This window comes from Amblyomma mixtum, chromosome 7 (assembly GCF_055824585.1).
Source record: "Amblyomma mixtum isolate Tamu chromosome 7, ASM5582458v1, whole genome shotgun sequence".
Lineage (NCBI taxonomy): Eukaryota > Metazoa > Arthropoda > Arachnida > Ixodida > Ixodidae > Amblyomma > Amblyomma mixtum.
The window spans coordinates 89,297,994-89,310,512 of record NC_143018.1 but is presented as its reverse complement, the minus strand read 5'-3'; the positions used below and the strand labels follow the sequence as shown (position 1 = coordinate 89,310,512).

The window sequence follows — 12,519 nt, the reverse complement described above, 5'->3', positions numbered from 1 at the left end:
ATTACTAGAAGAATAAGAATGGGGTGGAGAGCATATGGCAGGTTCTATCATATCATGAATGGCTGATTATGTACAAATATCCCTCAAGAGTATAGTATACAACAGCTGTATCTTACAGGGACTCACCTATGTGAATAAATGTGGAGGATAATGAAAATGGTTCAACTGAAAATGAGGACAACGTGGCGAGCTATGGAAAGGGGAAGGATGCGTGTAATGTCAAGGGACAGGACGAGGGCAGAGTGGGTCGGATGTGGCTTAATGACCTCCTAGTTGAAATCAAGAGGAAGAAATGGGCTTGGGTAGGGCATGTAATGCGAAGGCAAGATAACCGCTGGTCCTTAAGGGTAACGGAGTGGATTCCAAGAGAAGGGTAGCGTATAGCAGGGGGCGGCAGAAAGTTAGGTGGGCGGATGAGATTAAGAAGTCTGCGGGGTTAGGGTGGCCGCAGCTAGAAAGGACAGGGTTAATTGGAGAGATTTATTTTTTGCGCACCGCAAAAATTTTTGTCATCTTTGTCATGAGTGTCGGACTCATAAACGTCGCTAGTCCTATGCGGCACGTAATCGACACAAATAAAAATTAACAACGACTACCGCTTCTCCTCTACCCTCTACCCAATTAAAATTCGTGAGGAAACCCCCTATGGAATCTATTCTTGCTTTTATGCTGTAGATAAGCTTATCTACCTGCATTTTCCATATGTCGAATTATCAATATATCAGACAATTTCGCGAACGCGTTCGAGTTGAATACGAGGTCTGTTAGAAAAGTATCCGACTTTATTTTTTTTTTGTGAACACCTGATGGATATGAGACAAGCGCGCTTGCATCAGGCGACCTTGAACCTTCATGCGCATGCATGAATTTTTTCCCGCCTGCCGATAGCGTCAGTCGCTGGGAAGGAGCGTTTGAGTGAGGCAGTGTGCAGTGCTCTCGTCGGTTTTTTATTGCAAGGAAAATGGCGGAGTGAAAGGAGCAGCGCTACTGCAACAAATTTTGCCATAAACTTGGCGACAGCCGAGTGGAAACCATTCGAAATATTCAGACGGCTTTCGGTGAAGATGCTATGAGCAGCAAGATGGCCGCACATCGGTGGAGAACGAGCCACGCTCCAATCGGCCATCAACATGCCAAAATGACCAGGTCATTGCCGAACTGAACGCTATGGTGATGCGGGACTGTCGCGTGACTATCCGAGAAATTGAGGAAGAGGTGGACATGAGCAATTTCTCCGCACATTCCATTATCACCGAAGATTTGGCCATGGAGAGAGTTGCGGCGAAATTCGTGCCGAAGCTGCTCACGGTGGAGCAAAAGCAGCTTCGTGTTGAAGTCTCAAAGGACATGCTGGATTCCGCAAACAGTGACCCCGACTTCATCAACATCATAATCACTAGTGACGAGTCTTGGGTGTACAGGTACGACCCGGAAACCAGATCCCAGTCGTCAGAGTGGAAGCATTCCACGTCACCAAGACTTAAAGGGCAACTCCGGCGATTTTTCGATGTGCATCTATTGAAATGAAGTTTGAAGTCTGTATTCTTTATGATAGTCTGATGCCTCATGTAAAATTTCGCACCTGAAACCGGCGTAGTTTTTCCGCAAGCGAATTTCGAAGACAAGCGCTCCTAGACGCGAGCGGCACCCACTGATCGAGCAACTTCTACAGGCCACCCTGTTCTGTGACGTCACTGGCGGGGCGGCGTGTCAAGCTGGTTGGGCGCGCGCTGGCGCTGGCAGTGCAGGGGAAAATTGAAAATTGGTTTTGAGGAAAGTAAATGACGCAGTAATGGACACCCGAAGCGGGACGTAAGGGAGGAGTGAAAGAAGAAAGAGGTCCGTAGTGGAGCTCTCCGGAATTATTTCGACCACCTGTGCAATTTCGCGCCATCTCAACGTGCCTGATGTGATGCGTACGCCAGAGTGATGGGTCATGGCAACTTCTGTTGTGCTGTGGGGTGCACAAATTCTTGATCTGTGACAACGGGCGTGATCTAGCGTAGGTTTCCTAGCGATAAGAACCTTCGCGACAAGTTGGTGAGAGCTGTCCGCCGTGTAAACTGGCCTCCGAGGAAGCATTCCCGCTTGTGCTCAGAACATTTCGCGCCAGATTGCTATGAAGACAGCGTGTACTTCAAAGAGAGCTTTGGACTCGCTAAGGCTTCGTTCAACTGGCGCTTGAAGGCATATTCTATGCCAACGTTATTCTAGTACAACCGTCTATCGCAGCGGCCAGCTGAACGAAGCGGGGCCGTCAGCGGTATGTTGGATTGTAGAACTGGCGTGGACTCACTTCCAAAAGCTCGCCGTCGAGATAAAGCTTCGCAGAGTGATGCATGCCCTGCAAGGACGTTGTGCATCGCGGCAACGTTCCGGCAGCAGATTCTTTCATCAGGCTGGGTCGGCCGGCACTGGCCACACGAACAGCTGTCGGCGGGAGCATCTCATTAACTTTTGTTCTGACGACTCTATCACAAATGCATGCACGAGAAATGACTCAAGTAATCACTTCTCCGAGTTCAGACCGTCTCCGTGCTGCAGGTGACGCGGCCTGTGGTGTGACTCGGCTGGCTCGCGCGGCGGTGGACCATACCTAAAAGGCGGCTCGTCCAGTCCAAAATCGTCGAATCAGTCGTCTTCTAAAGACTCACTGCTCTCGGAAAAGCTGTCCTCCGCGCTTTCAGTCATGTCGACAGCGCGGCTCAGGGTAGTTGTGATATCTTCGGGGACTTCACAGCGCGGCGAACCCGCTCGTGACGTCAAAGTCAATACCGCACGAAGGTGCCTCCCCGGTTTCGGTTTTGCGGTTTCGGTTTCGAGTTTTGCATTTTTTGCTGTTTAAAAAATATTTTACGGTTGCTTTTGAAAACCTTGTATTGTACACGTTAGAGGAGGTTCTTAGGAACACAAAACAGCCATTAACTTAAAATGGCTGAAAAATCGCCGGAGTTGCCCTTTAAGAAGGCCCGCCAATTGCGCAGCAATGTGAAAGTGATGCTGACTGCTTTCTTTGACACCCTCTGTGTGGCAGACCACGAGTACGCACTCTACAGGGTCAAACAATGACCAAAGAGTACTACAGGGATGTCCTCCGTTGCCTACGTGATGCTGTGCGGCGCAAGAACCCGGAGCTGAGGTCAACAGGAAATTGGCGCACCCATCGCGCCAATGCTCCTGCACATTCCTCGCACTCGAATCAGATTTTTTGGTGAAAAACCAGACTTCTGCAGTTCAACAGACTCCTTACTGTCCTGATATGGCCCCTGCGATTTCTGGCTGGTTCCCAAAATCAAAAGGCCATTGAAAGGAGCGCGATTTCAGACAAGGAAGAACATTATGGCTGCAACGACAGCTGAGCTAAACTCCATTCCGAAAAGGGCCTTCTCGGAATACTTCCCAAAATGGCAGCACCGCTGGGAGAAGTGTGTGGAGTCCCAAGTAGACTACTTTAAAGATGACTAGGTTTGCAACGCTCCAGTTATGCAAGTTTTTTTTCAACGGCCAAAGGTCGGATACTTTTCTAACAGACCTCGTATATCCGCGTTCGACTATCCGGAAGTGAATATGCGTCAGCAGCTGTCGTTGAATACCGCGTTCCGCAGTGGCAACTATCCTATGCGTTTTCTTCTTTTTCAAAACGTCATCGAATACAAATAGAGCAGCTAAAATCCGAATCTCGAGTACGAATCGAATATTTCCGCTTCTTGTGCGAATATTCGTTGAAAAGGAAAAGTTCACACACACAACTTCGCAGGTTCAGCTGGCTGCCTTTCTCACGTTCATTTGTTTTCAGTCATTAACAGAATTAATTTTTCGTTAAGCCTTTCCGCGTCACCTAATCTCGGTGGCCACGTCTGAGCGTAAGAAACGCCGACACCCGAATAGACCGTGGCGCCAAGCTGAACCCTGCATTCCGCGCAGACCGACCGCGGCAGCCTACTGCGCGGCATCGACGTGGGCCCCGTTTATGAAACAGGCGTCGAAGGAAACTATAGCGTTGTTTACTTCGCGCCGTTTACTCGAAAACTGGTCGAGAACTTGAGAGCGTATTAGATTCGTTGTTAACGTGCACTATTAAGCATGAAATGCTTTTAGCCCCCGTTGTCGGCAGTGTGGTGACGTCACGCCGAGACCGAGAGCCATCATCCGGGCACTCAAATCCACTCATCCGGGCACTGAAATCCCGTCATCCGGGCACTGAAATCCAGTCACCCGGGCACTGAAATCCACTCATCCGGGCTCTGAAACGAGAACATCCGGGCACCGTACGAGACTTAACGAGATTTAACGAACGAGACTCTCTAAGCCCTCCTACGCGACCCGCATGCAAGCGCCGGTTGGTCTCCAAACGAGACAAAAAATAACTGCTGCCAGTGCCTTCTCAATGTTTATCAAGATATCAGTGGAGCTGTGGGTTTGATAATGCACGGAATTATAATTTCCGATTTCTAATAACGCGTGCAAAAAGCACATAAATGCCACGTTACACTTCGTTGTCATACGTGATCTCTTAGGGGCTTCGCGCATCGAAGCAAAGCCGCGCAGGCGCACAGGGGCCCGGGGGAGAAGCGCTGCGTTCAAAGGGCAAGGCATCGCGCCGAACGGGTGGTGGCGTTCCTCCCTTCCTTTACGGTGCGGTTCGGGTGTCCACCGAGATGGCAGAGAATTACTGCGCCATTTCCTTTCCTCAAAAAACCTTGCGGTCAAATGGCAAGGCATCGCGCTGAACGGGTGGTGGCGTTCCTCCCTTCCTGTACGGTGCGGTTCGGGTGTCCACCGAGATGACATTAGGCCCGTAAACATTTCATGCTTACTCTACTCTCGTTTACGGGAGAGGCAGAGATTTTTTTATTGCTTCCGCGAATCGAGTAGGAACGTATTCGGTTAGCTATTCAAAGTTTCGAGTATCCACACACCCGTACCTTTTACCATAGGCCACTTTCAGCCTTAGTTCAAAATATGTTAGTCCTAACTGTTCAAATTATTAACATATTCAAGTACGGCTTCTTCGCTAATACAATACATGAGTCGAATGATTTGCCTGAAGAGACTATCAGGGACCCCTTCATATTTATCTCAAGTTTTAAATTAGTGCTGTTTGTGTGAGTTCGACAACTGTTTTTTTGTATTCTTCAGGAGCATATCATACCAGTTCCTTGCTGCGGTGTGATTGAAAGATGCCAACATCATGTTAAACACTTGCATACGTCGTTTTTTTTATTATTCTTCGTCTTTCGCTACTGAATTCATATTGTCATCTATGCTCTCATATTGTTTCTTCCCCTCCACCCATAACAATGCCGAAACGGCGCTGTGGGCATGTAAATAAATAAGTATGAAGTTTGCTACTAAGACTAATAGTGGGGCGCTCTAGCACCCTTGGAAGACCTTAGCCTGAGAGTGGTGAGCAGCGGAGTTTCTCTCACTTTCCAGAGATGTGGAACGCTGACTATGTAAAACAAGCCACACCCACTGCAAAGCCCATAGGATCAAACACTGTGGCCTATATGCTTATTGAGAAAGGCTGCACATGGTGGAGCATATAGCAGCCAAAGTTTCAGTTTGGTCAAATGTTTAGGGGAATCCCCGAAGGTGGAGTAGATTTGTAATAAGGGAGTAATTACTCGTTGACATCCACCCAAGCGCAACCCGGACCACGGCGAATTTTTCTTTAACTGCGAAGTTTCTGAGAAAGCTGTATAGCTTTCCTTTGTAGCCGTATGGCTGCGCTTGGGTGGATGTCAATGAGTAATTACTCCCTTATTACAAAGCTTCAGTTTTTGTGATGCCACCTCCGTTTTACCCGTGTATTCACACAGCTCAAGATTGGTCAGTAAGTTAAGCTCTTCGCTGTCCTTTGCAGCGATGCCGGCGGATGCACCTCGCTACGCTCCAGCGCTTCGCCACCAGCGGAACCGGCCAGCACACCCGGACTCCGTGCTTATGGACAGGGCGCAGACCTTGGACGAGGAGGCGCTGACGCTGCTCATGAAATGGTCAGTGCGCCACGCTGCCACTCTTTTCCACCCCTTCGCCCACTTTATTACTCGCTTATTGTATGAGAGCTGGCCTCCTTCATGAAGGATTGTCGGTATTTCTGTTCACACGTGTTGTTGCTATCGGTGTCTTGCTATGAGTATGCGCGTGGAGTGTGTGCCGGCAAAGCCGGCTGCATTGCCCTGGCCTCTGAGCGCTTAATCTCGGAGGCAAAGCTAACTTAGTTTTGTACAATGTCGTAGGAGGGCGCTAGTAGACCTTTTAGTTGCGAGAATAAACACAAGAGCACGCTAGGTGCTTGATGGCGTGGAGAAGGGAGGACGGAGAGGAAGGACGGAAGAGCGTAAGGTTTACGGCGTATATTGCGTAGGGGTACAGTGCCTAGATTCCTTCCTCCATGCGTAGGGCCCACGTGCCTAAGCGTGACGGTATGTGGAGGATGTTATTGTTCCATCTCGCGTTCGTCTCCTACTCGTGAAAGACATGAGAGCGCAAAATCGCAACACGGACGAGTAAGGGAACATGACGAGCGCTGCTTTTCTGTAGCCGGTCATCCTGTTCTCTTACTCGTCCGTATTGCCGTTTTGCGCCCTCATGTATTTCAAGAATACGCACCAACAAGCCCAGCTGCAAGCACGTCGCCTACTCTTCGCGACCTGGCCTAAATCTCGCCAGGCCCTTAAAAAAGGTCAAAAAAGGAACTTATGCTACTCTATCTTTGGCTGCCACCCGAAGCTTCCTTGGACGCTTGTTGGATGCTTCCGTGACACTGTCAATCCATGTTAGCTTGTGTCTTCTCGTTGGCCCTTGCCTTCCATCACTGAGGCCTGAATGAATCCAAATTAATCCCGCTCTCTCATTATGTGGTCTAGGTATTGGAGCTGCTGCGTACAAAATGGGCAAGAGAACAGTGTTGTGATTTGTGCGTAATAGGGTGACATTTTTGAAAATACCTGCCTCTGGAATAAGGGTATCTTATTTATTATTCTACGGTTCAAATCGAAAGCTCGCATTGCCAGAAAAATGAAGTCTACTATTCACAGTACTCGATAATTTAAGCTTAAAATGTCGCAGCTCTCTATATCCAGGACGACTTCCACCACTTGCGTGAAGAAAGACCATGCCACTACAAGAAATACCCCTGTATAAAGCCGCTATAAATTTGTAAAAGCATTGCAACCGCACTCCTCACTACGGTCGCATCCTGCCCACGTTTTCGTCTTTTTGTTTATTTTTACCGGCAACGGGGATCCTTGGTGGCGCCTGCAGGGGTCTACCTGAGGCTATTTCCGTTCGTTTCTCGCAATGGTTCCACTTAGGAACGATTTTTCAGAAATGAGTTCTAATACAGCTGTATTGGGAAAATTATGTCAAATGACTGCAAATACTGTGTAAATTTTACTGTTAACTGAGCTAACCCGTAAAACTGCGTAAAAGCTTGGGAAAGCCATTAGTGACGCCCTGGCAGATTTTCCGCTATGAGCACCCGGTCAAGTCCACAACTGGTTAATCTCATTCACGTGCAACACTATTTCGGTTTAGGAGGAAGCTGACGTGACGAGTGCTGACAATGTGTGAAGATCCGAAGTGTCGTGCCCTTCGCATGACTTTCGCTCTGCCTGCGTGAGTCCCTGGGGCATAGCAAATTTAGAACCACAACGAAAGAACGAGTTCTCAGGGTCATTCGAGCGCTTTTGGAGCGATGGCGCCTCCGGACTTGAATGGACAGCTTAACATTACAATAACGTTGCAATTTGTAATGTTCTTTGTAGTTGTGAATTGAACATTAAGACAACATTTTGAGCACAATGTTCCCCATACGACGTATGAAGTTCTTGTTAATATTAAACATTATCTTAATAATCTAACATAACATGTAACATGTCTACAACTTACGTAACAATTTTTGAAAATTATTCTAATGTTCGGTGCCACCTGCGCTGCTAAGCTTACGATAGAGGCTGCAAACGAGGGAATGCCTTCACAAGATCGAATATTTCGTTTGCAGTACGCAAGAAGAATCATCGTTGGCTTTAGTGCAGGACGTTCTGGCTGCGAGCAAGTAAGCCTATAGAGCGTGTACAGTGGTCGATGGTTGCGTCTGGTCTGTAAGTAACGGCCTGTATGAAAAAAAATATATATTCCTGACAGCACTTTTTTCAGTCAGTCCTAAAAAGTTGTTACCACGGCGCGGAGCCATTTTCGAATCACAGCAGGCTAAACTGATTTTCAGCTTGATTATGCACGTTGAATCAAAGAATAACCGCGCTCTCGGCAGCATTTCGTTCGAAATCTGTCGCAAACCCACTTGGCATTGAAGCTATCTTGGATGTCCTGGGGACGTGTGGGACGTTCTGCGGACGTCCATTGAAAGCCAAGTGAAGTCTCAGTGCCCGTTGGGAAATGTCTTCTTCAATGAGATCGTACTTCGTCGTGTCGACTGAATATGTTTCCCTGCGGCTTTCTGTAAATAGGTCCCGATGAGTATTCGATATCGATCTAGTGATAAAGTCACGAACAAATAGAATACATTGTCTTTCGCCTGTATACTACGGAGGTCTTCTTGCGGTCTGCAAACTGCTTGCGTGAGCCGGACGTCCATTGTTTGCGATTATAAAACATCGTTAAAAGGTAACTGAGGGCAATTAGTAATTGGCTTCTACAGATGGATTACTGCGTTCTAACGACAAAAATACTACTTTGACTGAAAATGGAGCTTTGATGAGCTAGAAATGCCAAAGAAATAATTTTACCTGATGTTCGATGGAGGCGAAACTCTAGAGGCCCGTGTGCTGTGCGATGTCAGTGCACGTTAATGAACCCCAGGTGGTCAAAATTTCCGGATCCCTTCACTACGGCGTCCATCATAGCCTGAGTCGCTTAGGGATGTTAAACCCCCATAAACCAAATCAAACAAAAACTTAACTTAGGCTTCAGCTATGCAGGGTGCTGCGAAAGGATGACACCACTGGGAATGTTTATTAACTTTCGGTGGAGGTGCAGGATGTGTATTGCGTATATGCCACTACGCTAGAGTTAACGCCACGCGTAAGCTTTAGTCATTGCCTGTTTCTCGGAGTATTGGAGGAGTAGGGCTTAACAACAATTCGTGTGGCGTGATGGCGGGGATGTGCGCGCACGAATGAGCGGTTACCATCATGGTCAAGAACGGTCACAACGCGCTGCACTTGTCACACCAGAAGAATGCCTTATCTATAACAACATACCAAAGTGTTCCGACAAATTAGCGCGCCGCTCAGCACCCGCTGTCTCCCCTTCTTGGACTTATCTTATTTTTTAATGGGTTTTATTTTTAAAATGCTTTTTTTGCTTGCAGTGACTAGTTCTCTCGGCCATAGAAAATCAATGAGCTGCGTTAAGCAGATCAAATTCCCGCGGTAATTTCTGGATGTTCAGCGCCATGCGGAACCTGGCGGCTACCGTTTGAACTAAAAGTGTTTGTGCAGTTTATTTTGGGCTTGGTATCGATCATTCTGGGAACTGTGATATCAGGTGCGCTAATACAATACAATTATCAGCATGAAGTCCAATATAAGACTCAACGTTAAAGGATAAGTCGTCATAAACATTAAGAAATAGACAAATGTTACAGTAGCTTGATGGACACGCGTAGACAGCTTAATAGGAGACATGGGAGGAGCAGCAGTCGGTCAGCTCCTGACGGTAAGAACGACACTCGCTCACCCAAATGGACATGCAGCCATTGAAGTTTAGGCGCGATGTCTTTGATTGCAGGCGACGACAAGGAAGTGCCTAGTGGAAAGAGGGTGTGATAGGCAAATAAGGCCACAATATCTGTGGATCTCGCGAAGGATACCGAGCTGGGATTTACAAGAAAAACCTCGTCGAAAGAGAGAGATACCCAATACACTTCACTGAAGAAAACAGTTTAAGTATTTGAAATGCATGCCCAAGCCATAATTGTACGGCCAAGGCTAGTTAGGCCTCCAGCTGAGCCGAGGACAGCGAGGCACTAAAGGAAGTGTGTCGCTCAGCAACATGCTCTTCAGCCTTGATGTGAACGATGCAGATAGGATGAAAGGAGTGAATGGGTGTCAATAAGTCGCAGCCGGGTAATATACACCACGTTCTATATTTTTTAACAAGCTATCTTATCCACAGGGTCAATTGGAGAGACATGGGAGAGGCCTTTGCCCTGCATTGGGCGTAATCAGGCTGAGGACGATGATGATGATAGCGTTACCGAGTGCCTGTGGTCCTGTTTTCATATCAGTTCACAGACACGGACACTGCTAATTTATTTTGTTTTATTTTATCTTCGTAATTTTTTCATCTATTTTAAGCTTACTTAGCTGTCTTAGCTCACCACTAGACACAGAAATTACACCTTTAATAAAGTCCACCAAACGTGTCTCGATGGCCTGGGGGCAACCTGTCTGACTCGTGACCCATGCATCCCGGGTTCGATTCCCAACTCGCCCCAGCTCTTTCCAGTGGTCGAAAGTGTCTTTCCGAAGTTCACGCGCGTTTCTTTCAGCGCAGTTAATTTAGAATTACATTCTTACATATGATAACTACGTTTAAGTCATGCTGCCACCTTACAATCGGCCAATGGGAACTTCATTTTCACACTGTAAGATTTACCGCCGAACGTAATGTCGTTCTTACAACCTCGTGGTTGCCGCCGAACGTGCAATCTAAAGCTAGCGCCTTAACAGTGCCTAGAAGCCGAATAAAAAAGTGACGACGGCATGCGTTGTTTTCGGTCAGATTTACGATTCACTAACTAGCCCAATTGCAGACAGTTAGGAAGGAACTAAACGAGTATTTGGTGAACAATTTGGGATCAATGACAAAATAAAGCAGCTGTTATGTTTCTGAACCTGCTAACAGGTGTGGCCCGTTGAAGACTGTTTATGTTCTGCTGTCTTCGTTTGGCTCTTGTCGCGTAAAAAAGGGTTTTCCAGCCGGTAGGTCGCGATCGTCATCATCATCATCAGCCTGACTACGCCCACTGCAGGGCAAAGGCCTCTCCCATGTCTCTCCAATTAACCCAGTCCTTAGCCAGCTGTGGCCACCGTCTCCCCGCAAACCTCTTAACCTTATTCGCCCTCCTAAGCTTCTGCCGCCTTATGCTACGCTTGCCTTCCCTCGGAATCCATCTGTTAACTTCCTTTAACATTACATATCCTGCCCATTTCTATCTTGTTCTTTTTCTTTTATCTTAGCTAGGATACCATTAGCTGACGTGCGTTTCCTAACCAACTCTGATTGCTTCCTTTCTCTTTGTGTCGCATCTGTCATTTTACATTCAACTGCTCGCTGCGCTGTCCTCCATTTCATTACCAAGAATTGTCTTTAGCACCATGTTTCTGCCCCATTTTCGTTTTGAGGGATATATGTTAGCTGCATTACACGACCTGAGAGTAACTGCCAAAATTCACACCACCGCGTTCTTATTCTCCTAGCTCTTTCAAGCTCGTGGTCTCGGCTCTGCAGTCAAGTAGGAGTGTCCCTTTGCCGCTGCCAATGTTTCTCCGACTTTCGCGAATTGTTGTTGCGTTCGCTGTCTCTTGAATATTACTGCTCCCTTTCTGCTTTGAGTGCTTAAGTCATTGAGAGCGAGCAACAGTTCCTCCGCTTAGTTACTTGGGTCGCCATATATGTAGAGGCTCGACTTTACGGTTTTTATGTTTTCTTTAATTTAGCGTTGTGATTACTTCAGAACGCAATTCTGGCTTTTTTTTTACGACAATGGTGATTACCCATGGAATAATTACCGGTTTTAGTGGGTGATATATGTGGCACCCGTGTGCGTTCGAAACTCGCGCATAGTTTATCTTGGATTCAAGACAAGTTGACCTGCCTGCAATTAACGCATAAAAATTGCGAGGACACTTTGGCAACTAAAGTGTTGAGAGTGGAAAGCCAAGGACGCTATGCCGTGATGACTTCCGTTGGATGTGACGTCATACTGTTCCCGTGGCTATATCGATGCCCGAATTATACATCTTTCGGGGATTTTAAGTGTTGATTACGCTTAATTACACATTTTCCCATTTAATTCGACACAAATTCGACGTTTTTCCTACCATTCCATGACAATTTTCACTATATCGTGACGACTTCCGGTGGATGTGACGTCACACCGTTCCCATGGGTATATCGACGCCCGCTCTATTTCGGCACCATTTCGACATTTTTTACTATAGATACTTAACTAATTAATGTACAGTCATCAAACTTGGCTTCTAGGTTCGTCTTTTACTCCTCTTTCTGAAGCAGCCATTTGTTTTACATCCCCTTTTTAGTTCCCGAGTTAACACGAGTTAAACGCTGTCAAAGGTGTGACACCCTCTGCTAACGGACCACAGTAAGAGCCATTAGAGGCTTTCGCCTTAAAAACCGTGTCTGGAGATAAGGTTCCTATATGGAACGCTACCGCAGTGAGAAAACAGCGTAGAAGTTGAGCGATCTGACCGTATAACAAAAGCGTAAATAGAAGTCGAGAAGCTAGTTCGCGCATAAAGAAAATAA

General features: G+C 47.0%; 1 pseudogene across 1 annotated transcript in view; it reads left to right on the top strand.

Annotated features, from left to right (window-relative positions):
• Positions 1 to 5,868: 5,868 nt before the first annotated feature.
• LOC149336780 (salivary peroxidase/catechol oxidase-like) overlaps positions 5,869 to 12,519 on the top strand; it is a 134,793-nt pseudogene continuing 128,142 nt past the window's right edge. Inside the window, exon 1 of the transcript XR_016284322.1 lies at positions 5,869 to 5,999. The product of XR_016284322.1 is annotated as a salivary peroxidase/catechol oxidase-like (transcript). The remainder of the gene's footprint in view (positions 6,000 to 12,519) is intronic.